The sequence below is a fragment of the Sinohyriopsis cumingii genome, unplaced genomic scaffold, assembly GCF_028554795.1.
Source record: "Sinohyriopsis cumingii isolate HCF-2022 unplaced genomic scaffold, ASM2855479v2 utg000792l, whole genome shotgun sequence".
Lineage (NCBI taxonomy): Eukaryota > Metazoa > Mollusca > Bivalvia > Unionida > Unionidae > Sinohyriopsis > Sinohyriopsis cumingii.
In genome coordinates, this window is record NW_028315931.1 from 43,509 (window position 1) to 68,853 (window position 25,345).

The 25,345-nt window shown below is 33.7% G+C and overlaps 1 protein-coding gene across 1 annotated transcript in view; it reads left to right on the forward strand.

The window, feature by feature from the left end:
• Nucleotides 1-22,574: 22,574 nt before the first annotated feature.
• LOC149773235 (transient receptor potential cation channel subfamily M member-like 2) overlaps nt 22,575-25,345 on the forward strand; it is a 48,245-nt gene continuing 45,474 nt past the window's right edge. The window contains exon 1 of the mRNA XM_089946564.1: nt 22,575-22,754. The gene's annotated coding sequence lies outside the window, so the exon portion shown is untranslated. The remainder of the gene's footprint in view (nt 22,755-25,345) is intronic.

Sequence of the window (25,345 nt, forward strand, 5' to 3'; positions counted from 1 at the left end):
GAATCTTAAATCGGCACACTTCAGGTTTTTCTATATAATCTACCTATCCATGTTGCTGTTTCTATCTGTTGAATATGTATGAGAAAGACCATGTTGTGATGTTAAAAATACCTTGCATCTTTGCATATAAATATTATTTCAAAACATTTTTTTTTAAGAATCTGCTATATAACATACAAAGGGTTATAATTTTAGTGATTTAGTGTTTTACTCCTCAAATTCATTCAGTTCACCGCTCCCAACTGAATATATAAGTAAAATTCTAGACGGTAATTTGACAGAGACTAACTATCGTACAATGAATGAAGTGTTTGAATTATTGACCGATTATTCTATATCCAAGATAAAATTTTGAGCATGTCAATACTACTACTACGACTGCTACTACTACTACTACTACTACTACTACTACTACGCCTACTAATGGTAATTGGAAAATTATAATTCTATGTCATGATTTTCAGGATATAGTTTAAGCGGAGATCTATCTTCATTTGAAGAAAATACAGAAAAGGACAAAATATTGTTTGTTCAATTATTTTATTATCGCACGCAAATTTGTTTTGTTAAATAGCCTTACCGATAGCCGTCGGTAAGGCATTGTCATGGGAAAAAATAACACCTACACTGAATATTGTTAAAACGTCTAATTGCTGATTCCCTTCTCGTATCTCTCTCTCTCTCCGAAAAATACAGTATTTATATGTAAAGTCCATCCGCACTATGTGTTAATAAGCAGTAAAGATACATGTGTTCCCAACGTACTTGAGGACTCACGGTAGTAATTTAGATCCCATAGCAAACCTATGCGAATTTCATGATATTAAAAATTGAAACACTTTACATTTCTGTGAGCTCATGACAGCATATGTGTGGTAAAAGCCTTCTGAACTGCAGCATTTTCTGGATCTGTCAATAAAACCATCTCTCTGGGTTATATTCAGTTACACCTAGGATAAGCTGTCAAAAGATTCAATGTACTAAAATCTTACTTTTCATTCTAAAACAATCATGGCCAGCCTAACTCGTATAAACTCTATTTTATCTTCACTCATTTAAAGACTGGTTCCCATTTGTCCATACAATTAGTACCGTGAATTAATTAGGGTTAGTATATAGCATTCATACTCCATTCGTTTGTAAGTACCCACATACCGATTTTGAAAACGAAAAGCATCAATAATGTCCAAAATGCACAAAACACACTCAATTCATTCATTAATTTATAAGTTCTAACCTGATAGTCGCCAGGTGGTCCTAAACACTATCAATTTGTTATCGTTCAGATTCAAGCCAGAGTATCTTTAGTCAGCCGGTTGCCATATTTGCATGGGTTAATCATTGTTTTCAAGAAAAAGATGTGATGTTGTCTACGATAATCGCAATAATTCAGTAAATTTTGCAGTCAGATCTCTTTTAATGCATGTGTACTAGCATTCCTTCGTTTTAGTTGTTCAATTTATTTTATAAATATTCAAACTATACAGTTACACTATTGGATGCGGACACAGAGTTACTGAAATGGGCTGTTATAGTAATCATGAAATGACAGTGAGCAGTCTGTCTGCTTGTTTACATTTTGTAATTCCGTTTACTTTGACATGCAACTCATCGGAGAGTGCTAGGAACCCCTTTGTGGCAGTCAGGTTAGAAATAATAAATCAATCAATGAAATGACTAAGTTGTTTGCATTGTCATATCCTTGATGCTTTGTATAAAAGCTGTATAGGGATGAAAACAAATGGGAGGGACTGTATTTAAAGCGTGAGGGTTTTATTAGTTTAGTGAGTTATTATCATAGCCTGAATATTTGCAATTAGTGCTGAAGTGATAACCCTTATATATATATATATATATATATATATATATATATATATATATATATATATATATATATATATATATATATATATATATACCACAATGAACACAGACTAACATTCCCATGACACTTGTTATTCTAGATGTGACAGTTTTATTATACCTTGTTAACACACGCTTAATCGTTTCAGGTGTTACCCTACATTATTTCTCATGAGAGTTGATCAAAGTCTACTAATGTCATTTCTGGATCAATGAAAACATAGTTCTTGACTATGTTTCATGCTTACTTTAACTGCGCTCTTCGACCCTGCTGGTGAAGATCAAGTCTGTCACAAGGTCTTCATAGCCATATTCGGAATCATTCATCGACGGGTTCAAACTATCAAAGCTGCTTGTACTGCTTTTACTACTACTGGTATGTCCTAATTAAGCTCCGTCTCTCGTTCTTCCTATAGTATTTATGCTATGTCTGTCTGTATGCATAATTATGTAAATATAAAATCTGAGCATAAATTGCATCTATAGAATGCCCATGCCGAAAAAACGGTGTAAGGTAGATAGCATCTTGTATTACATAGTTGCTTCATTTGTGAATGGTTTCGAATTTGCTTACTGAGCAGACAGAGATAACGTCTGTGAACTTTTGGGCGTTTTTATAGGCATTGAACGTATTTAGCAATAAAGTGCCTGGCCTCAGAGCAACTATAGCAATATCTTCCAACCACCTGCTATGTTCAGATAATTAAATAAGCTCATGTTGTGGCTAAAAGGTGCCATTTAACACCCCTTACCAATATTGTAACGTAAATTCGTAATGTTTTGTTCCAGATATGATATTCAGTCCTTCCAATTTCCAACATGCAGCACATCATTTAATGTGCAGAATAATAAGTTGCAATGCAGTTCCCACGAATGGGTTGCACATTATCAAATTTACCCGAGAAACCTAACCTGTACTCTGAATTAAATTCACATTCACTTCATGTTTTTCATTCACTGAATTCACCAACGTCACGACCAATTAGATTTAAATAAAGCACATTTATCGGCTATGATTTTCATAGCTATTCCATTAGCATTTCTTAAATATTTATGACTGGATACACGATTGCATTGACATATTCTAGATATGACCACTTAGTACGTTGAAATCATTACATTTTGTTTTCAAACCAATCTTGTCAACATTAACACAATAAAAAAATGTATGAGTTCCATAATCAGCTTGTGCAAGTCATCATAACATTCATTAGATATTGAAAGTCACACGCATTGTTTCCTTTTAATACGTTTTCATTTCAGAATCTTGTTATAAGATTTTTAGCTGAGAAAGTTTATTTCTTATATTTGTTGATTTGAAGATAACGTCTGTAGAGCGCTCATATAAAGACCACGTTTGTATAAGCATTGTTTGATTTAATTTTGATAATATAGGTGAAATCTTGGAGTTGCAAGCATCAAAACAGTACTTTTGAAAGCTTCTCATGTTTTCTACACATCATATTATTCATTAGTGGAAGAGTCATGAAAAAGCCCAGTCCTGCCCCCTTTATGATGGAAAGGGAACTATTTTCAAAATGTGCATTGCCTTTTCCCAACACATCAACCAATTGTTATGCTGATAGAAACATGAAATTTGTCAAAACTATATCTGAGATGTCACTAATGATTTTACAGTTTGAAAAGGGATGGAGCACATATGCTTCATGGACTTCAAAGAGTAACCTAATTGCTGATTGTTCCAATACTAAAATATGAAAGAACGTGAATGTGTTTTGTAATACTGTATTTCTTGATTTCATTACAAAGAATGCAAAGAAACAGTTTCACTATACATTCCTTTTACTTAATGCAACATTTTAAAATTTAAGTTGGCTTTATTCCTGTGTTCCAAGACTTCTACATTCTCCATAATTAAGGCATTTGCACACCCACTACTTCCACTATGCATATCATGCAAAGAAGAGTAAAGGTAAGCATAATTAGGGTATTTTCAAGCCTAACCTCAATGTTTATGTATCGTTTCGTTTATAATAAAAGTCATTCAAAACGTTTCAAATTTGCTATAAGGCAGTGCTCTACAGTATTTCATTTTGCATGATGTTATAATTTTAAAGAAAAAGAGTTTCCAAGGCTTTACTCACTTACTAGTTATTTGAAAAAGGCCTAGTATATAATATATATTGTTGTAGGAACCTGTAATTCCCTTTACTTATTTATATGATTTATATGCTTGATTTGGGAAGTACAGTATACAGCTAGACGTAATTTCAGATATGCGCCTATAAACAGAATGTTAGACCCGCTTGGTAATTTTAGTTCGGGACTTCATCGGGAGATTTGCCAAAAGGAGCCTACAGCGCTTTTTAATTTCATTTATTTGGTAATTAATTTAAGGCACTTTCAAAAGCTGGTATTATCAAGTCATGCACATTTTATATTCGTTATCTTATAACTGTAAAAGATAGTGTACTTTAGATAAGTCCTGGCTGAGTTTTGGAGGACGAGGAATCAGACATTGGATTAGTTAGGTGCTTAGAGCAATAAGTACAATACCTAAATAAATTTCAGCGTTAGTACAATCAAGTAACATAGATGTTTGTCAGCATGCTCTCCATTACGCATGTTGCCAATGCTAACAACTTCACCTTCCACAAATCACGCTGTCAGAAGCTCATAATATATGTCGAGAGGCCCCATAAAGGCCACATAAGTATTATTATTGTATGATTTAATTTTGGTTTTCTATCTGAAGCATTCAAAACGCATTTGGAAGATAGTCCTTGTGAAAAATTCTTATATTTTTGTCTCCATAGAAGAAAGTATTCACTTGAGGCAAAGTCCCATATAAGCTCCCCCTCTCTTAACACGGAGAAAATGGAGCAATTTTACAAATGCACTTTGCATTTTGTTAACATAGCAACCACTGTAATGCTGAAAGACACCCTTGCCACAATTTTTCCTGAGACCTCATTAATAAATTTTAGATTTTACAACATAATGGAATATATAAGGTTCATGGAGGTCAAAGGTCAAAGAAAGAGTCAAATGTTTGCATATCATTTTAGTATAAAACATGGAAGAGATCAAATTTGTTTCTTCATCGTATATTGTTTGATTTCATTGTACAAGAAACATTATAACTATCATATTCATTTCATTAAATGAAACAGCGCTAAGCTGACTTCACTTATGTATTCGAAGACTTCTAATTTTTCCACAATTAAGGTCATTGCAAAAGCAATGTTTCCACAATACATATTGTGTAAACAAGAGAACAAAGGCTTAATTAGCCTATTTTTGATCAAAACATCTTTGCTAATGTATCATTTTATTGAGAACATCATAAATGATGATTTGGAAAAAAGAAAATTAGTTACACAAATATTTATATTTGATTTAAGGTTTTGCTCAACAGTTTCGTGTTTTGCTTAGGTTTATTTTTTGAAAGAAACAATTATCTAGAATTACTAGTTATAATGGGTTTTTGAAGAAAGAAAACACACACACACACACACACACACACACACACATATATATATATATATATATATATATATATATATATATATATATATATATATATATATATATTTGTTGTAAGAACCTTAATCCACTAATTTTGGTGTATAATTATATGCTTAATTTTGCTCGTTGAAAATACAGTTTGCCCTTAATTCAGATGTGCACCTATCAAAAACAGCAAGCTACACTTGGTCATTTGCACTTTCTGGACTTCAGAGGAAACTTGTATCATTTGCACTTTCTGGACCTCAGAGGAAACTTGTATAAAAAGAGTCGATAACTTGTATAGTTTATATCCTTGGTAATTCATTCAATGCGCTTTTCAGCTAGTATTGTATATTCTGGCAAATTTTATTTTCCTTACTTTAATAACTGCAAAATATACTGTACTTTAAACTAATTATGGCTGATTGTTCCAGCACATGGAAGCTGTTATTTTGATTAGTTTTATGCTTAAAGCAGGCATAATTTCCACAAGTACAATAGCCAAAGACGTTTCAGCCACAGTACATGAACATAACATAGAAGTTTGCCAACATTCTTTTTAATATGCATGCTACATATGCATGCAACTTATCTTACACAAGTCTCTCTCTCTCTCTCTCTCTCTCTCTCTCTCTATCTCTCTCTCACACACACACACACACACACACAAAAATTCACAATACCTTCACAAAGCCCATATAAAGACCATGTATGTGTTATTATTATTGTATGATTTAATTATGATCGTATAGCGGAAACACTGAAATCACAAGCATCAACACAGGACACAGTCCTTTTGAATAATCCTCATGTTGTATTTCTCCACAGAATAGTATTCCTTTGTCGCAGAGTCTCAAACAAGCCGTCCCGTTATGATGAAAATGGAGCTATTTTAAAAATATACATTGCAATTTCTCCACGTAACAACATTGTTATGTTAAAAGACAGGAACATGAAACTTTCCACAATTATTCCTTAGTTGTCGCTACTAATTTTACAGTTTGAAAAGGAATGGAACAGGTATCGTTCGTGGAGATCAAGTTCAAAGGGTAAAATGTTCGCTTATTCTTCTGACACAATAATACCTGCTTTTTTCATCTTCGATTCTTAATTTCATTATAAATGACTGAAAAGCAACATCTTTACTATATAGTTTTTCACTTGATACAACAGTTTTAATTTTACGTTGACTTCACCTCTGTGTTCAATGACTTCCTATTTCCCCATAATTAAGTTCACTGCACACACAATACCAACATAAGGCATATTACGTAAGCAAGAGCTAAGTTAACATAAGAATATGAAGAACGTTAATATACTCTTTTTTCTTTTGTTATAGTTTCCTTTACTTTAGGTTTTTCTCCGCCTGCCACCAGGTACATTACAAACAATAAGTGGACGTTGTCAACTTATAATTAAAGAAATAGGTAAAGTTTAAATATCGGGACATAAATCATATATTAGACCATCGAGTTCTCCACAGTACATAAAGCAAATAAGACGGCGTTATTAGATAATCACGTAAAACAGATGATATGGTATGGACAAAAGAAACTCCATAAAGCGTTTCCTATAATTGGATAGATTACAATCTCAGTTACATTGAGCCCTTGTTTGCCATGCTCATGTCATGTCGTTTAAGTTAAACCCACCTGAACAATGAATGTTTAAACGTTTTCTAATTTTTAAAAAATATAATTGAGTCATGCACAATGCGCATATTGTTAGCTACTAAAATGGGAAAGGTTTTATATTTTGAGCTTGCGGTTGAGGGATGACGGATGAGAGATCATCTTGAACTAAATAGTTTCATTATTGTTAATGTGTTTTCTCGAACAATGGTATAAACGATGCTATCTTTGCAGAGTTGCCGTTGATAAACCCTCAAGGTGTAAACTAAGAAGAAGGTGTAATACTACAATACTCATTTTAAAAAGGCATGCAATTTTTACTGGTACAAATTCAAGTGAAGGTTTTAACCGAACTAACCTGTCATATAGTGCCGGATTAAATTGACGTTAACAGCAAAAAGCAACAACAGTTGATGCCCTGTGACATTTAACATGAATTTAAAATGTATAAATCAATTCCAGTCTTCGACCATCTTGCCTTTGCTACTCCATGCCTTTTACTGGATTCAGAATTCCTTAGATAGAAAATGATAACGTATTTTCGAGAGTAAACGAAATGGAAAGTAGGCCAAATCCCTTAGCATGCTTGAATGAAGCTTTAAAGGATGATTGACGACACTTGCATAATTACTTTGATGGCGTACAGACGACGATCATAAGACACGCCATGTTCCATAACTCTCGACGGATGATCAATAAGATGCCATGCTTGGCCTGCCACCCCTACCCCCCACCTTACGTCTCTTTCTACACACAATCAGTACCCCTGTAACATACATTGTCTTATAGGTTTTTGGTTGGTCAGGAGGTTTTATTTAAAGGTAATTGATGTAAGTTGTTGTTGGAGGGTTTAACGCCATTGTCAGCACAAGATAGGCTAAATTGTAATTGACATTGCACTATTAACTTTCGTTGCCATTTTAAGATTTTACATCACGGTGATTATTTTAAGGGAACGTTTTGTTGGAGTAATTGCCTTCTAAATTAATGGGTCGTTTGTGGGTGGTGTGAGGAAACGTAATTGAGACTACAGTAGAATTTGCTAGGAAGATAATTCTGCCCTGCGGTGAAAAAAAGTGAGGTACTTTTCGATCGGTGAAAATATACCATTAACTATTTGTTTTTGTTTGCTTCTTGGCTCTCATAATCACGATTCTTGAGTAGAGGAAAGAAGCCTACTATATAACCATCTGTGTGCGTTATGGGTATTAAATGACGAAATCGACTAGGTGTAGAAACACCTTGCAAGGTAGGAATATATAATCGTAACAACATCAATGACGGGCTGAAATAGATAAATCTCGCTAAGGGGAGCAATGGATGAATGTATATATTGATTATTTTTTAAAATTAATTGTTCTGCTATTTTCTGCTGATCTTTTTCCTGTTCTTTCTGTATTTCCTTTTATCTCTTCCTTCTTCTGTCATTCAGTGTTCCTTTCTGTTGTTTCCTCTGAGTACCTTTCGTTTGTTTAGTTTTGTGCTTGTTTTTACAGAGTATGCGGTAAGGCAGGTTACAACAGAATAGGTATAATGCGTAACTCAAACATTGAATGCACGGTCGGCATATTGAAACTAAAGCATTTCAGAATAAATATACAAAATTATTGAGTCATTACCGAATATTCTACGTTATTAGCACCTATACATGTAACATTTTTTTTGCAAAGGCAACTAGTGGCAACTTATCTATACGTGGCGTATTCAACTTTCATTTGAAATGTTCATGAAGTACTTTTTAGGCAGATGTTCCTTAGCCTGGAATCTTGTGTTACTCATGCAAGACCTGCGTTTAGATTTTCACTAAAATTGTCAGCTCAGAGGTTAAGATATCAATGTATATGCTGAGTTGCGTTTATTATCTAAATGAGTTTGTTTATTGAAGGTCTTGTCAGCAGTGTCGTTCTTGACATAATAAAAAGAAGAAAATGAAGACGACTAACTGAATAAGAAGACGAAGAAGAAAGAATAAAGACTGACTACTGTGAACACATAAATTAACAAAACAAATCATTATCAGCTAGACTGACTAGATTGCAGGATATTGCTTCAAGAGAGAGAGACAAAGACAGAGACAGAATAACAAACATTGATTTTACAAGTAATTGTAAATTAAAAGTAGACAGTATGCTCAAAATAAGTATAGCCGTTTTGTTAGAGACCTGTGAGACGTTTCAAATTTATCTGAATATGTAAATTTCATCCTATTTAGCCAAATCGCCCTTATTTTCGATCCTGACAGTGAATAACCAAAGCGACAGGCATATTTGTTTCCCTAGTTAGTACTGTCTAGGGCAGGTACAGCTAACACTAGCTTGTACAGCAAGCTGGTGACATTGTCGGTAAGGAGAGCCATTTCTTTTTCTTTTTTGTTCTTTTTCCTTTTTAATTATTTAAAGGGCTGTTACTGCTAACACTAGTTTGTTGGCGACATGGATGAAGCGGTTTGGCCTCTCCAAGATGTAAATTTTTAAAGACAAATTTGCAAGGTACGGGCGGAGTGGATCTGTCTGAGAAATAATATGATTTCAATTACTTAAATTAAGTACAGGGCTAGCGTCCTTCGTCCGTCAACAATATATTGCTATTACCCCAGACAACGACTGCATAGATGAAATGTTATTATCAACGTCTTTGGAATGTCCTTTTAAGAGCAATATCCGCCACAATATGAACAAAATAAGGTTTCATTTTCTGGACTAAACTTCATTTTTAAGCTTTCCCCGCCAGATCTATTTTCGAGCTTGCTTGATTCAAACACGCTAGCAGAAAACAATTTCCTTATCGAATATTGCTCCATTTCGAGGTGCAAACTGTATTATCATTGGCGTTACTGGTTACAAACAGAGACATGCGGTTAATTTTCAATAGCGTTTGATAATTCCTATTCTTCAAAATACATCTGGCTACAAGGATGAATTGAGTTACATTATAAAATATTAGTAATTCAATAGTGTTGCACAATGATATAGTATTTGCTTACAAGTATTCTCCATTGCACGATTCTTCTTGATAGTATTTTTATTGCTTTAAATGCCACGAATAACAAAGGTACATGTATCATTGTTTTGCATCCTGTTCTTGAACTGAGTTTATTACAGTGGAAATGTGATTGAAGTTGTATATAGGCTAATATATCATATAAGACGAAGACAAAATCAAGTAAGCTAAATAGTTTTCGCGCGTACACCTAACAATGTAAAGCACAAGTTATAGCAGGTATTAACTGAATTAATTTCTTTTGTCTGCCATAGTGTGGCAATTTTTTCACAAAGGATCAAAGGAGAAATCGAAAGAAAAAAATATTGTTGTGGAAATATTTAGTCACATTGACTTGCCCGCTACATATGGAGCAAATATCCTATATGCATTGTATGTTTGTTTTAGACTGAAGTTGGATCTAGTACATTTGACATATGTCATTAAAAGGCTTGAATGTTATGAGAATGCATGAACTGTAAATCCTAAAATCTGTATGGTAAAATAAATAGTACAAATTGTAATTGACATTTCACACGTAGCCTTTCGTTACCATTTGTTTTGTATATCAGTTTGATAAATTCAAAGGAAAATGTGCGTGTGTTGTGGTTACGGGGCTCCAAAATGTAATGGGGTCGTTTGTGGGTGGGGCGAGGAATGGTAGATACAGTAGATTATAATTTAATCGGATAATAAATTATGTCCTGTGGCGATAAATAAAATAGAAGGCTTTCTCCATCAGGGAAAACTGACTTTACACTAATTTTATTTGCTATTTGGCATGCAGAATTAGAATGTCAGGGCGGGAATCATACGTCAGGGCTATTTATGTGTGCACGTTTGTGTGTGTGTGTGTGTGTGCATTACAGCCCAACTGTCGTTGTTGGTGATATGTCATTATCACTAGGTAGACGTTATAGCAACAGGAGCATTAAAGTTACAGAATTTGTTTGACCTTGATATTTCCTATCATTCTGTGCAAGTCCTCGCTGATTGGTTATGTAAATAATTTCATACAAATATAGCAAAAGGAGGGATACAAGGTAATCAATCACTTCGATATAAGTTGTTTATGTTTTTACTACATATTATTATGCAAAGGTTTGAGTTAAGGTTGTACTTTTCCCCTCCAGTGTCGGTGGATAACCATCAAAGCATTTTCGCAAAATAAAATGCTTCATATTCTTCAAAGTTCATTAACATAGTAATGAGTAAATTTTAAATAAAATATCACACTTAGTATGACTTTCCAAAATGGAGTGGAAGAAACTTCTATAATTATAGGAAACGTAATCATTACATAATTATCAATTAAAAAATTATAAATTAATGTAACTAATACCGCACTATTTTAATAGACCTTATATATTAAAGATTATAGTTTTTATTTTTTATGTTCATAATGAGCATTTCAGCTTTTTCCGTAAAATTATTAATGCTTTTAACAGCGTGGCATAAAACGAAGGACATACCTAAGTGAGAACACCGGTCATTGTATGTACCGTTAAATATCTGCTATCTAATTTCTTTAAGAAACAAATTGTCCATAGTGTATTTTGAAGCAATACCTATAAGGCCTCACAAAATAACAGAACCAAAAATAGTGCCGACGTTTTTATATTTTACCATCCTCTAATTTCTCTCTCTATCTCTCTCCTCTAATCTCGCTCTCTGTCTGTCTGTCTCTGTCTGTCTGTCTCTCAAACCAATTGTCTCCGGACGAGATTACCGTCCGTTCTACCGTCTCTCAATAAAGTTACACATGCATGTGTGCGTTTATGTATGTGTATGTCTGTTGTTTTCAACTCAACATTAAAACCATGCACCATTCCCCTTTGACCCTACAAACACTTTTGACCCCATAAACCGTTTTAACCACAGAGTGCCATTTTGAACCTATAAACTTACACAATTTGTGTTTACATTACTAATTTCAATAGCTGGTACAACTATATATGGCTTGTCCAGCAAGTCGGTGACAGTGTTTGACGGTGACAGCTATTATGTTTTCCTTCCTTCTTATTACTTTTACGGGCTGGTAAAGCTAACAGTAGCTTCTTGGCTCACTGGATGAAGGTGTGTCACCTCACCAAGAGATAAATATTCGAAGAATGATGTCAGAGTATAGAGTGAGCAGGTTTATTTGAGAACGAATATGAGGTCACCTAGTTAACTTTGTGCAGGGCTCGAGTCCTTCGTCCATCAACAATATGCTGACACAACTTAAGATATTGACTTTATAGGTGAGATGATACATTCAATGAATTTGAAATGTACTATTCATAAGAGATATCTGCCACAAATATGAAATATATAAGGTTTCATTATCTGGATTAGTCTCCATATATAATGCATTTCCCGCCCCACTCAAGTTTGGGTTTGCTTGATACATTTGGCTCAGATGATTACGATATCAGAGGTTTCGGTATTTTGCATACTCTACGCATAAGAATGAGCTAAATGGGTGAGGAAGAGGTACCCTGACTAACTAATTAACTAATAGAATAGCATATAATTCCATATTGAGGAGAAGATATCATTATTATTGAAATTGAAATTATCGGTCACTCTCTCTCTCTCTCTCTCTCTCTCTCTCTCTCTCTCACACACACACACACACGAACGCAGTCAATTTTCAATAGATTGTGACATTTACCTTTAACTACTTCTGGCTAACGTGATAAACTGTGTACGTGCTGAGTTAAAATAAAATACTGACAGTTCATTAGTGGTGCACACAGATATAGTATTTTCTTAAGTGCATAATCTGTTCCATAAAGCCTATATTCTTGATATTAGTATCATATTGTAAAATTGCACGAATGACTAGTTTTATATTGTTTACCAGTCTGTTCTTGAATTGATTATCTTCTTTAAAATTTACTATTGGAAATATGGGTGAAAAAATAATAACACTAAAATATTGTATACGGTGCAGACAAGATGCAACACGTTAGAGTAATCTATTTTTCTCGCGTTCACGTACTCAATGTACATGCAAGGTAGCGCATGAATAATCTAAATCAATTACTATTGTAGCCAGTGTGTGGCAGTTTTCCTAGAAATGTACAAAGGCGAAATCGAAAGAAGAGAATGGTATAGTGGAAATGTTCGTCACATCGGCTTGAAAACAACACATAAGGCTTCTTTTTGCAGTCACGAGAGACAAAGAGAGTGGTTGTTCGGATACAAATTCTGCAATCTGAATACGGGTTGTATTGGTTACTCATTTATTGGACTATAATGGGATGTGATTAATATTTATTTATTTAATATGAACTTATAGAAATCAATGATTGAAATGGTGCTCATGCAAAAGTCGACATCTCTATCTCAGTCAACAGGAATCCGATATCATAAGTGACAGGTAAGTCAAGTATTATGAATGTTCTTGTTCATAAAAACAACTGCAATAATATTGTGACGCCCCCTATTGGAACGTCTATCTGTCCGTTCGTATGTATGTTTTCAAATTTCCTCCTGAGCCACTGATAAATTAACCAAAAGGTGCAGTAAGTTTTCCTCCGCAATTGACAATTGCGAGAAGGTTTCATCCTAGACGCCAGCTACGAGCATTCCCTAAAGGGAGCCAATGATACTTGCATAAATATTTCAATCACAGTTTATTGGTTCATTTAAAAATATTATTAAATTTTCATGTCTTGTTGTAAGTAATGGATTATCGTATATGTCAGGGATTTTAAATGCACGAATCACTGGATCACTCTGGTGTGAAAATGAGTACTGAAGAGGCGAGAATGGATGAACGCTCGAATATACAGCAAGAAAGCGTCATTTTGTGCACTCTATACATACATACATACATACATACATGCATACATGCATACATACATACATACATACATACCATACCATACCACATTTAAAACTTTCCGTTCAGTGTCCATTATTCGTACAGTTTCTTGGGGAAATATCATATTTTATACCTTGTTTTGTAGGTATTGTCTTTTAACTTAACGTATGCTAACAGTAATAACAGAATATATATAGTTTAAATTTGTTTAGGGATGCCACATCTTACATTTTTACGGAAAGAACTAATTACCATTGCGTGTGACTTCCGACAGTTGTAAAACAATGCCGTTTTACCCAGACAAACGATTTCAATGAACATACGTACATTTATTTAAGAATTTCCTCTTATTGTGACAACTAGGTAAAGTGTTTGGGGAATATCGGGTTTATAGACTGTTTTGCAGTATATGTACTCCATTTTAATGTGGGGATCAGGAACAATAGAATATATACAGATTTTAAAAACAAAATTTTATCAGCGCCCCATGCATGTTTACCAGGAACATTTTTCGCCAATACCTACAACTTTCGACATGTGTAAAACATTGCACGTTTACCAGCTACAAAAACGGTTTTGCGGAAACATGCATATATATATATATATATATATATATATATATATATATATATATATATATATATATAGATAGATAGATAGATAGATAGATAGATAGATAGATAGAGAAAGAGAGAGAACATATGTATAGTATGTACGCTGTATTAGTGATATACCAGGAGATGTACAAACGTTTCATTTAAAGAATACGAGGCTTGCCGAGTCTCCTTTTACTGAATATGTACACAGCGACTGGTGTATCGTTACTGTGCATATATTTTATGTATATCACATACAAATACATACATTTGCTATTTGAACGGAGTTTAGATTAACTACATGCAACTGTGCATTGACCGAGTGAACTAACTCATCATTATCCCTGCCGAGTGTGTCCGCTAAAAATGTAGTTCTGTGTCGTTTGTGGCAATTCGCAATTACGTTTGCTAATTGGTAAGTTGATTTTTTTCTTCTTTAAGTTTCTATTTCTATTTCACATTCATTAGATAATTATGACACACTTATGATTTAAACACGAAAGATGGTTTTAATGAAGAAAGTAGAGAACTACAAACACATGTTAGATTAGTGAACATTGAGAGTTCAGCCATTCAAGTACCGACGCATGGAAATTAGTGTGGAATAGAACTTAAGCGAAAGGACGAACCAACAAAGGGTTATTACATATTTTAATATGTTCACATTGATCCAAGATATTACTCTGCTTCAGTTAACATTACTACCGACCATTAAATTCTCTCTCGCTCTCGCTCTCTCCTTTTTCTTTTCTTGGTTTGACTTAACATTCACCACCATTCCTAGGTCCAGAGACATCGTCGTATGACACATGCGAAAATTCTTTACGCTCATCGTTTCGTGGATTTCCGCCCGTATCTCGTTATGATGAGAGAGAGAGAGAGAGAGAGGGAGAGTGAGAGTACGGCCTTTGGTCATTTTCATATTTTTTCGGTAATAATCGATTTCTAGAACATTATAATAGGGTTAAGAAACAACAACACAGCATTAATGATATTACAATATGTGTTCCGCTTAACCTACCGCATAGTGTCGACAGGCTACTGCAACGTTGTATCATTGATTATTTAAACAATGTAGATAATCCCAAGGAAGTGTACACATACCATTACGACGATCCATGTTCTTTTGGGTTATTTGGTACAAGTTCAATTTCAAGATGTTCATCCGCACAAATTATTTTTCTCTCTCACTTCAGATTTCTGCATATTTTGTCCCTTATTTATTAGAAGGGGAGAGGGAACCGAAAACTGAAACAATCGCGATGAAGTTTAGTACCATTTTAAATTAATTTGGAAAACGGGGATTATTAATAATATTTATCATTATTTTCATACGCTGCTAGTGATTAATGATTGGAAATTCATCATTGATCTATAGGCCTAGACTCGCATGGCACAGTTGCAAGAATGTTTGTGTTTGCGTATTATTGTGCCGGTATTGTTTGGTATATCAAATTGCTTTACACCAACACGTTAAAAAGCCATCCTATATATATATATATATATATATATATATATATATATATATATATATATATATATATATATATATATATATATATATATATATATATATATATATATATCGATATGGTTGTATTTATGCATGTATGTATATATGTGTGTCTGCACATATATATGTATGTATTTATGTAAGCATGCATGCATGTATGTGTGTGTGCACACATATACATGCACACGTACGTACATACATACATACATACATCCATCCATACATACATACGTACATACATACATACATATATACATAAATACATGTAAGGGTAATATCGTGTTCTATACACTGTTTTTTCACGATTTGCCTTCTTTGTTAATGTGTGAAAACTAGACAGACAGAATTTGAAAAGCTTTTAATTGTATATTTGCCGCCCGATGCATTTGTATCCCATTTGGATGATCTCGATTACTTCTGCGAGACAAAATGTATGCCTCTGATTTATAGCGTCGTACTACTTTGCAGAACAATACTTTTTGTTCGCCCCAAGTTTCTTCGCCAAAATAGAGACCCCAATCTTTTCGAACCACCTCTGAATTTTAACGATTGGATTAACCATATAATTGATAAGCGAATGAAAAAAATAGTTTGAAACATTCTCAAGATATCTGTCAATCATTGTTTCATTGATTAACAAAATTAGTCTGAATGACAGCTAATAGCAGTTATTGGCATACATTCCTGGTATGATCTGTATGACAGACCGAGAAGTTTCGAATGCCCTAAAGATAATGTCGCATAAAAGGTCAGTAACTCCCAAATCGTCAAGGGAGCTAATGGTCAAATATGTTATAGAAACTGTTTATCGTCCTCCCGTCTCTCTGTCTCTTTCTCTCTGTCATTCACACACACTCGCACGCACACGTGCACATGTACACAGACACAAATACGTAAATGCAGATACATATAGTCATTTGTCCATTTTTTTCAGTTTGAAACAAGTTACTCAGACGATGAATTAGGTTATCTTAATCGGCCTGATCGGAAAACATTGCTGTTATTTTCATAACCGCGATCATTTAACTAATCTAAAAATAGCAAAAAACGAAACTAAATACATTACATTACTAAGTTAACTGCTGTCATAATTTGATTAATTTCAAATAGTGTTATAATACCGGTTTTAGATCTTGGTTAATGATCTAGGTTACAGCCATCTGCCCCAAATACCTTTGTCCTCACATCACATGCGTATTTATGCGATCAGTGAAAGTTACCAACAGGTGCCAATGCAAAAGGATAGTGATGTGGTTTAGAAGGCCGTGACCTAGATCAGGTAACCAGCAAATGCCTCTATTAAAATACTACTTATAGATACACCCCAAGTGTCAGGTGCAATCCACACGCAGGGGCTTGAGTGGTATAATTGTTTGAACAATGTGTGAATGATTGTACACGGTAGGAATGATTGTGCACTGTGGCATCGGTTTACTGACAGTGAGTTTACATTAACGATCGCAATTACGGCTATGTCACGTACACAAAACTTCTGAACCAGATCAAACCTCATGTGCGTGGCAGCTCATTTAACATGGCAAATTTAGTTAGATAATTTTGAATTGTAGAAATCTTCGTGGTAGGACTAAGCCATATTTTTGTTAGCAAGTATTCGACAATTTGTGCAAAAATATAAATGATACCTGAATTAAAATTTGGTGCTGTCTTGGCTAACTCGTACAAAGTTAGTTTGCTAGTATGGGCGTCTTTCGAAGTCTATAACTATCGTCGTGTATGTTCCTTTAGCGTTTGATAAATTATTGTGAGAACGTCCTTGACCAACTTGCATGCACAGTTCAACGATCGTACTTCTTATACCCTCCAGATGACATCAATATTCTTGCCATGGAACATTTTCCTTCAGCGTTGTATGCATACTTGTACATTGCCATTATTTATTCTGAATCGAGGTTGTACAGTATAGTACTATCTTTTAAATACACCTATTCTCGATCTTGATAGATCGCTGTTGATTGTTTTGTCATACTCTGGCACTCGAGCGACATAATTGTAAGCAAGTCTGAAAGCTTCTACGACAAGACGGCAAATAAATGTCTCTCGAAATACTCGTTGTTATTAAATATCGCGGCTGAAATGCAATCTCGTTGGCGATAACATATCCATATTCTGTATGCAGCTCTGTCTTCCGCAACAACGATAACCCTGCCTCAGTAGATTCGTAGAAGTCGAAAAGAGCTTTACACTCACCACCGAATCAAATGATGCCTATCGCGATCGAATCCTTTTCATACCTGTAATAGTCTCTAATGTTACAGGTTTGGTCATACTTTGGGTAGAATCCAGATTGACTTAGCAAAAACTTGCGAAACATCGTATCTACAGTATGTTTATATCTTATGGTATTATGAAAGAAAATCTAGATCTGGACAGCATATGTGGCAAATAATAAGCAGGCAGCTAACTGACGTCTCAGAAATGGACACTTACATTCCAGAATCCTACTTATAGTGCCGTTTAGTATATAGTCATTCGAATTATATTCGTCTATTTTGTGATGCAGCCGTTGTTTCTAGTTCCTTTCCCTCCCTTGGTGATACCAATATATTTTCTGATGAATGGTCCACTTAATGTTCCCAAAGATAAGTCTAAGTTACGAAATCTTCTTTCTTTCCATGTCTTTTTTTCTGGCTACGTTTTCATGAGATGCAAATGAACATTAAGCAAGGGTTGTGATGAAAACAAAGCCACGCATTTTGGTTGGCATAATCTAGTACCAATCTGAAGACTTCTGTTTCATCTGATCCGCTTTCACAAGATTATGTGAGACAGCAGTCAAGTCAATTGCTTGTACTATATATTCTCCAAAACGGAACAGAAATATATTCTAGTTTAACATAGTTATTTTATGCAGGCATCTGCTATCATCATCACTATCAAATTTGTTTTAAATCATTGTATAAGCTTCATGTAGCCATCAGTTGTACATAAATGAGATCAGCAACTCTAAATGGCAATATGTCCATAGACGGCTCTTGAGCTCACACATATTTTGTTTCCAAAAGCTCCTCAGATCATTTTCTAAGATGTTTATTCAGACAAAATGTGTTTTCATAGCTCGAGACCACAGCATAGCTCGCCGATCATGATGAGAATACTTATTGTCTGCGATCTTGTTGTCATAATGGAAAAAATAAGGAAAGTCATTGGGAAAAACTAACGGTGACCTCGGAGCTCCATTAAAACATACTAATCATGTCTGTTTTAACATTTCGTTTTAGTGTTCTTAAAATTATATATTTTGCTATAGAGATAACATATTCGTTTCATCCATGATATTTTATCCTTTACCTTAATTAATATATCTTCTACTTTACATCTTGCACTTTATAAGCACCTTTTCTCCTTCCCAGTGTTTTAAATTTGTCATTGGCTACTGTATATCTAGATATATGATTTCTAATAACACAGGTAAAGGCATTTACGCAACTTTCTTACTCAATATATAACAATCTTGAAATTAGTCTTTTATATACGCAGTCTAATTCAGAATTATATTTGAAATAAATTATAAATTTCAAATCAGCTGACAAGTAATCTCTGTTATACTTGGAATGTATATTGATACAAGCTTCGACATTTCCTTGTAAACTAATAAAAGACAGTGAGCACACAAATGAAGATGTTAATATGATTGGTAAGAACATAAGTTTAGTTCCCATAAGGCATGTCACCCTCTGAAATGAAACTTCCTAGGCAACTTGCAAACCGTTCACTGGAACTTTAAAAAATAAGACGTGAATGTTTGAGGCATCGAACAACTTGAGACCAAACATTCTCCAGAGACTGAACCTAACTTAAAAAAATCAAATGAAACAAAAATATATATTTACATCGGTTAAATAGCACGAGCATTTTTATTTTATAGATGGTAGAGAGAATATTTTAGGGACCTTTCTCGCTTGGTCCAAAACAAAGTTGTTACTGATTTTAAAGCTCATGAGATGACAACTCTGTACATAATATGATGACGTAGACAAAGAGTATTAACCTGAATGACGAACAACACAACAGCCTCAACGAAGCCTGGCAATTTCAATCTGCAATATTCAACATGGTAAAACTCTGTTTACAGACAATCGAAACCCTGAAATGTTTTACATTTTTGGGAAAAAAGATGAGACATCTATTTCTAACAAACGTCAATTGAAACGAAATAAAATGTAATTCACTATGTTTATCATTTAGTACTGGAACTCATAGTTTGAAATATCATGTTTGTAATACTTGTTTAGGACGTCATTTAATCCACAATCAGCTATGGATATTGGACAAGTCGTACATTTAATAAAACCATTTCACTTAGTCGATTCAATCGATCACTTTATACTCTCTGTCTCACTCTCTCTCTCTTCATCTCACACACACACACAGACACACACATACTTTATTGTCTGGAAACCGTTTTGTATTCAGTTCAGAATCTTAAATCGGCACACTTCAGGTTTTTCTATATAATCTACCTATCCATGTTGCTGTTTCTATCTGTTGAATATGTATGAGAAAGACCATGTTGTGATGTTAAAAATACCTTGCATCTTTGCATATAAATATTATTTCAAAACATTTTTTTTTAAGAATCTGCTATATAACATACAAAGGGTTATAATTTTAGTGATTTAGTGTTTTACTCCTCAAATTCATTCAGTTCACCGCTCCCAACTGAATATATAAGTAAAATTCTAGACGGTAATTTGACAGAGACTAACTATCGTACAATGAATGAAGTGTTTGAATTATTGACCGATTATTCTATATCCAAGATAAAATTTTGAGCATGTCAATACTACTACTACGACTGCTACTACTACTACTACTACTACTACTACTACTACGCCTACTAATGGTAATTGGAAAATTATAATTCTATGTCATGATTTTCAGGATATAGTTTAAGCGGAGATCTATCTTCATTTGAAGAAAATACAGAAAAGGACAAAATATTGTTTGTTCAATTATTTTATTATCGCACGCAAATTTGTTTTGTTAAATAGCCTTACCGATAGCCGTCGGTAAGGCATTGTCATGGGAAAAAATAACACCTACACTGAATATTGTTAAAACGTCTAATTGCTGATTCCCTTCTCGTATCTCTCTCTCTCTCCGAAAAATACAGTATTTATATGTAAAGTCCATCCGCACTATGTGTTAATAAGCAGTAAAGATACATGTGTTCCCAACGTACTTGAGGACTCACGGTAGTAATTTAGATCCCATAGCAAACCTATGCGAATTTCATGATATTAAAAATTGAAACACTTTACATTTCTGTGAGCTCATGACAGCATATGTGTGGTAAAAGCCTTCTGAACTGCAGCATTTTCTGGATCTGTCAATAAAACCATCTCTCTGGGTTATATTCAGTTACACCTAGGATAAGCTGTCAAAAGATTCAATGTACTAAAATCTTACTTTTCATTCTAAAACAATCATGGCCAGCCTAACTCGTATAAACTCTATTTTATCTTCACTCATTTAAAGACTGGTTCCCATTTGTCCATACAATTAGTACCGTGAATTAATTAGGGTTAGTATATAGCATTCATACTCCATTCGTTTGTAAGTACCCACATACCGATTTTGAAAACGAAAAGCATCAATAATGTCCAAAATGCACAAAACACACTCAATTCATTCATTAATTTATAAGTTCTAACCTGATAGTCGCCAGGTGGTCCTAAACACTATCAATTTGTTATCGTTCAGATTCAAGCCAGAGTATCTTTAGTCAGCCGGTTGCCATATTTGCATGGGTTAATCATTGTTTTCAAGAAAAAGATGTGATGTTGTCTACGATAATCGCAATAATTCAGTAAATTTTGCAGTCAGATCTCTTTTAATGCATGTGTACTAGCATTCCTTCGTTTTAGTTGTTCAATTTATTTTATAAATATTCAAACTATACAGTTACACTATTGGATGCGGACACAGAGTTACTGAAATGGGCTGTTATAGTAATCATGAAATGACAGTGAGCAGTCTGTCTGCTTGTTTACATTTTGTAATTCCGTTTACTTAGACATGCAACTCATCGGAGAGTGCTAGGAACCCCTTTGTGGCAGTCAGGTTAGAAATAATAAATCAATCAATGAAATGACTAAGTTGTTTGCATTGTCATATCCTTGATGCTTTGTATAAAAGCTGTATAGGGATGAAAACAAATGGGAGGGACTGTATTTAAAGCGTGAGGGTTTTATTAGTTTAGTGAGTTATTATCATAGCCTGAATATTTGCAATTAGTGCTGAAGTGATAACCCTTATATATATATATATATATATATATATATATATATATATATATATATATATATATATATATATATATATATATATATATATATATATATATATATATATATATATGTATATATATATATATATATATATATATATATATATATATATATATATATATATATATATATATATATATAGATATATATGTATATATATATATGTATATATATATATATATATATATATATATATATATATATATATATATATATATATATATATATATATATATATATATATATATATATATACCACAATGAACACAGACTAACATTCCCATGACACTTGTTATTCTAGATGTGACAGTTTTATTATACCTTGTTAACACACGCTTAATCGTTTCAGGTGTTACCCTACATTATTTCTCATGAGAGTTGATCAAAGTCTACTAATGTCATTTCTGGATCAATGAAAACATAGTTCTTGACTATGTTTCATGCTTACTTTAACTGCGCTCTTCGACCCTGCTGGTGAAGATCAAGTCTGTCACAAGGTCTTCATAGCCATATTCGGAATCATTCATCGACGGGTTCAAACTATCAAAGCTGCTTGTACTGCTTTTACTACTACTGGTATGTCCTAATTAAGCTCCGTCTCTCGTTCTTCCTATAGTATTTATGCTATGTCTGTCTGTATGCATAATTATGTAAATATAAAATCTGAGCATAAATTGCATCTATAGAATGCCCATGCCGAAAAAACGGTGTAAGGTAGATAGCATCTTGTATTACATAGTTGCTTCATTTGTGAATGGTTTCGAATTTGCTTACTGAGCAGACAGAGATAACGTCTGTGAACTTTTGGGCGTTTTTATAGGCATTGAACGTATTTAGCAATAAAGTGCCTGGCCTCAGAGCAACTATAGCAATATCTTCCAACCACCTGCTATGTTCAGATAATTAAATAAGCTCATGTTGTGGCTAAAAGGTGCCATTTAACACCCCTTACCAATATTGTAACGTAAATTCGTAATGTTTTGTTCCAGATATGATATTCAGTCCTTCCAATTTCCAACATGCAGCACATCATTTAATGTGCAGAATAATAAGTTGCAATGCAGTTCCCACGAATGGGTTGCACATTATCAAATTTACCCGAGAAACCTAACCTGTACTCTGAATTAAATTCACATTCACTTCATGTTTTTCATTCACTGAATTCACCAACGTCACGACCAATTAGATTTAAATAAAGCACATTTATCGGCTATGATTTTCATAGCTATTCCATTAGCATTTCTTAAATATTTATGACTGGATACACGATTGCATTGACATATTCTAGATATGACCACTTAGTACGTTGAAATCATTACATTTTGTTTTCAAACCAATCTTGTCAACATTAACACAATAAAAAAATGTATGAGTTCCATAATCAGCTTGTGCAAGTCATCATAACATTCATTAGATATTGAAAGTCACACGCATTGTTTCCTTTTAATACGTTTTCATTTCAGAATCTTGTTATAAGATTTTTAGCTGAGAAAGTTTATTTCTTATATTTGTTGATTTGAAGATAACGTCTGTAGAGTGCTCATATAAAGACCACGTTTGTATAAGTATTGTTTGATTTAATTTTGATAATATAGGTGAAATCTTGGAGTTGCAAGCATCAAAACAGTACTTTTGAAAGCTTCTCATGTTTTCTACACATCATATTATTCATTAGTGGAAGAGTCATGAAAAAGCCCAGTCCTGCCCCCTTTATGATGGAAAGGGAACTATTTTCAAAATGTGCATTGCCTTTTCCCAACACATCAACCAATTGTTATGCTGATAGAAACATGAAATTTGTCAAAACTATATCTGAGATGTCACTAATGATTTTACAGTTTGAAAAGGGATGGAGCACATATGCTTCATGGACTTCAAAGAGTAACCTAATTGCTGATTGTTCTAATACTAAAATATGAAAGAACGTGAATGTGTTTTGTAATACTGTATTTCTTGATTTCATTACAAAGAATGCAAAGAAACAGTTTCACTATACATTCCTTTTACTTAATGCAACATTTTAAAATTTAAGTTGGCTTTATTCCTGTGTTCCAAGACTTCTACATTCTCCATAATTAAGGCATTTGCACACCCACTACTTCCACTATGCATATCATGCAAAGAAGAGTAAAGGTAAGCATAATTAGGGTATTTTCAAGCCTAACCTCAATGTTTATGTATCGTTTCGTTTATAATAAAAGTCATTCAAAACGTTTCAAATTTGCTATAAGGCAGTGCTCTACAGTATTTCATTTTGCATGATGTTATAATTTTAAAGAAAAAGAGTTTCCAAGGCTTTACTCACTTACTAGTTATTTGAAAAAGGCCTAGTATATAATATATATTGTTGTAGGAACCTGTAATTCCCTTTACTTATTTATATGATTTATATGCTTGATTTGGGAAGTACAGTATACAGCTAGACGTAATTTCAGATATGCGCCTATAAACAGAATGTTAGACCCGCTTGGTAATTTTAGTTCGGGACTTCATCGGGAGATTTGCCAAAAGGAGCCTACAGCGCTTTTTAATTTCATTTATTTGGTAATTAATTTAAGGCACTTTCAAAAGCTGGTATTATCAAGTCATGCACATTTTATATTCGTTATCTTATAACTGTAAAAGATAGTGTACTTTAGATAAGTCCTGGCTGAGTTTTGGAGGACGAGGAATCAGACATTGGATTAGTTAGGTGCTTAGAGCAATAAGTACAATACCTAAATAAATTTCAGCGTTAGTACAATCAAGTAACATAGATGTTTGTCAGCATGCTCTCCATTACGCATGTTGCCAATGCTAACAACTTCACCTTCCACAAATCACGCTGTCAGAAGCTCATAATATATGTCGAGAGGCCCCATAAAGGCCACATAAGTATTATTATTGTATGATTTAATTTTGGTTTTCTATCTGAAGCATTCAAAACGCATTTGGAAGATAGTCCTTGTGAAAAAGTCTTATATTTTTGTCTCCATAGAAGAAAGTATTCACTTGAGGCAAAGTCCCATATAAGCTCCCCCTCTCTTAACACGGAGAAAATGGAGCAATTTTACAAATGCACTTTGCATTTTGTTAACATAGCAACCACTGTAATGCTGAAAGACACCCTTGCCACAATTTTTCCTGAGACCTCATTAATACATTTTAGATTTTACAACATAATGGAA